Source organism: Haematobia irritans, chromosome 3 (genome assembly GCF_050003625.1).
Source record: "Haematobia irritans isolate KBUSLIRL chromosome 3, ASM5000362v1, whole genome shotgun sequence".
Classification (NCBI taxonomy): domain Eukaryota; kingdom Metazoa; phylum Arthropoda; class Insecta; order Diptera; family Muscidae; genus Haematobia; species Haematobia irritans.
The window spans coordinates 72,265,867-72,269,928 of record NC_134399.1 but is presented as its reverse complement, the minus strand read 5'-3'; positions in this window follow the sequence as shown (position 1 = coordinate 72,269,928).

Sequence of the window (4,062 nt, the reverse complement as noted above, 5' to 3'; positions counted from 1 at the left end):
TATTGACGAATCCACTGAGGTGAAAATGTGCCTCATCACTGAAGATGATTTTCTTCGAAAATTGATCATCCACTGTTGCCATTTCTTGGAACCATTTAACACGTTGTTGGATTGTGTATCTCTCCATGGTTCAAATTGAGTAAGTCTGAAGTAGAAAAATGTCAAATAAAATTCGGAAAACACTTGGCGTTTAGGTGTACTTCACATTCAACATCGGCCCTTACAATTTAACCACCCTTTATTTACTATAGACCTGATATTAACATTTAAAAAACATAGAAATTCATCTGGGCAGTGTTCCTCGGTCACCCTTCCCCTCCCAAATATATAAAAAAAAACAAGTAAGTAAAGTCTAAAGTCGGGCGGGGCCGACTATAGTATACCCTTTACCCCTAAGTAGGCCAAAATTTGTGTTACCATCCCAACTACTTCACATTTGCTGGAAGCTATATAAAGGAGACAATTTTTTTACTTCTACAAAATCTTTTGAATTAAAATTTAAATAGGCTAACGCTATCCACTTAATTGGAGGAAACTTCCATTGAAAATGGGTCTCAAATGTATAACAGTGGGATGCTATATATATATATGGGAGCTATATATAATCTGAACCGATTTTGACTACATTTGACATGTAACATATAGTTAGAATAATAATTCTGCTATCTAAGCGAAATTTCACGTAAATGGAAGTATAACTTTGGCCCCCTGGTCATATGAGTGCAAATCGGACGGAAGATATATATGGGAGCCATATCTAAATCTGAACCGATTTTAATTAAATTTGGCACAATTAACAATACTACTAAACGTACTCCTTGTGCGAAATTTGAAGCAAATCACGGCAAAACCCTGGATTTTGAGGCCATATAAGTTCAAATCGGACGAAAGATATATAATGGAGCTATATCTAAATCTGAATCGATTTTGACCATATTTAGCACATACAATAGTATCGTTAAAAGTACCGCTTGTGCAAAATTTGAAGTAAGTCAGGGCAAAACTCTGGCTTTTGAGACCATATAAGTCCAAATCGGGCGAAAGTTATATATGTGAGTTATATCTAAATCTGAACCGATGTTAACAAAATTTGACACACTTAACGATACTATCAAACGTACTCCTTGTTTAAATCGGACGAAAGATATGTATGGGAGCTATATCTAAATTTGAACCGATTTCAATTAAATTTACCAAGCATTGGTAGAATGTCAATTCTACCCTCTGTGCAAAATTTCACGAAGATCGGTAGTAAACTTTGGCCTCTGTGGTCATGTGAGTCTAAATCGGACGAAAGATGTATATGGGAGCTATATCTAAATCTGAACCGATTTGGCTGATATTTTGCAAGATTTTCGAGACTCGTAAAATATTTGGATGTACGATATTTCAAGAAAATCGGTTGATAAACACGCTAACTATGACCAAATCGGGGATAAATATATATGGTAGCTATATCTAAATCTGAACCGATTTTTTCCAAAACCAATAGCGATTGTCTCTGTCCCAAGAAACGGCCCTATGCCAAATTTGAGGACGATCGGACTTAAATTGCGAGCTGTACTTTGTGCACAAAATTACATATACAGACAGACGGACGGACAGACAGACAGACAGACAGACAGACGGACATCGCTAAATCGACTCAGAATTTAATTCTAAGCCGATCGGTATACTAAACGATGGGTCTATGAGCAATATTTCTAGGCGTTACATACAAATGCACAAACTTATTATACCCTGTACCACAGTAGTGGTGAAGGGTATAAAAACAAATTGGTCTATAACTTTTTCAAACACCACAAAAATATCCTCAATAGATACACATTAAAAACTCAATCAACAAACCAACAAACAAGTAGGATAATTCAATATACATGTCAATTTAAAAAACAGGTAAAACAAAATAAAAATAATTCAATGCATAAATGAGTTAAATATTTTTTTTAATAATTCAGTTTATAAAGTAGCAATATAAACAACCACAAATTTCATGCATTATTAACCAAATGTGTTTAAAATTTCGAAATCTTCTGCAGTTGCAGTGCAAACTTGTTGGAAGTTAATAATTTAATCGTTTCACTTGTAGGTATAAAATTATAACACTCATAATTTGTTTTTAAAGTCTATAAGAACTACAGGGTGTTTCGGCTTTTATAGAAGTAAGTATTATTGGCAATCATATATCAATTGTGACATCTATTGTGTACAGTACAAAACAACTATTAAGGCTATGAGGGCGCCTAGAGTTATGCACTAGTATTTTATAAATGTTATAAATTTGCATTATACAGGGTGCTTCCGCATTTACGAAAATAAATGACATTCAAGACATAAACCTACGCCAGCAGTGAACTCTATTGTAAATTCCAAGTAATTAAATAGTGTACAGTAAAAACTTTTTGGTTATGTAAATATATGTGCCTAGAAGTATGCAAAAGTGCGATTATACGTGTTAGTTTATACAAATGAGGTTACCAGCTCATAAGAACAATGTCTAACAACTCATTTGACCGATTGTTATACGCATCGCCTCACAGTAGTTCCAAATCGTTTTTTTGGAAATAATTCTGTAACTTTCGAACGGATAAAGATATCAACATAATGTTTTCTTTGTGTGAAAACTGATGTAATTTCCTCTAAGTTTGTGAGTCCCTAGTGGATCCACGGGCTGACCCGTAGGCGCTGAAATTCGGTCACCTCGGGTGTATCAAATTTTGTTTTAGCTGTCAAATCTAGCTATCTAAATCTAAACCGATTTCCACTAAATTTGGCACTAGAGGTGTGCGCCTGACTGAAATTTCACTCTCACTCACGCACGTTCACGAAGCAAAATGTTTGTTTATTCACGCACGCTCACGCACGATACGTGAAGTGGCCAATCCCACTCTCACGCACATTCACGAAATGGAAACCAGTTCTCATGCACGCTAACGCACGAACTTCTTTTAAAGACTCACATTCACGCACGATTCACGACAATTCACGAGACTCACGACATTTTCCAAACGGAAATTAGCAGAGTTAACAAAATTCAAAAATAGAATACAGTTTTAGAGCTAAATTAATTTCAGTTACGAGCATGAATTAAATTTTGATTTTTTCGTGACCGTGATTTTGCAGAAATTTTATTCACGCACATTCACGAACCGATTTTATTTCTCACACATGCTCACGCACTACATATTTATTTAGTCCCATTCACGCACATGCACGAGATTTGCGTTGGATTTTGTTCTCGACTCACGCTTGTCACTAGAATTTCGTTTCACGTGCACACCTCTATTTTTCAAATTTGGCCAAGTATGTGCTTTGGCTCAGAATAGAACCCTATTGATTTTGGAAGAAATCGGTTCAGATTTAGATTAGCTCCCATATATATATTTCGCCCGATATGGACTAATACGGTCCCAGAAGCCAGAGTTTTACCCCAATTTGGTTGAAATTTTGCACTAGGAGTACAATTAGTAGTGTAGTCAAGTGTGCCTAATTTTATGGAAATCGGTTCAGATTTAGATATAGCTCCCATATATATCGTTCGCCCGATTTACACTCATATGACCACAGTGGCCAATCTTTTACTCCGATTTAATTGAAATTTTGCACAGGCAGTAGAATTAGCATTGTAGCTATGCGTGCCAAATTTGGTTGAAATCGGTTCAGATTTAGATATAGCACCCATATATATCGTTCGCCCGATTTACACTCATATGACCACAGTGGCCATTCTTTAACTCCGATTTAATTGAAATTTTGCACAGGGAGTAGAATTAGCATTGTAGCTATGCGTTCCAAATTTGGTTCAAATCGGTTCAGATTTAGATATAGCTCCCATATATAGCTTTCGCCCGATTTACACTCATATGACTACAGAGGCCAATTTTTAACTCCGATTTAGTTGAAATGTTGCACAGAGAGTAGAATTAGCATTGTAGCTATGCGTGCCAAATTTGGTTTAAATCGGTTCAAAGTTAGATATAGCTCCCATATATATGTTTTTCTGATTTCGACAAAAATGGTCAAAATACCAACATTTTCCTTGTAAAATCGCCATTCTTTGTC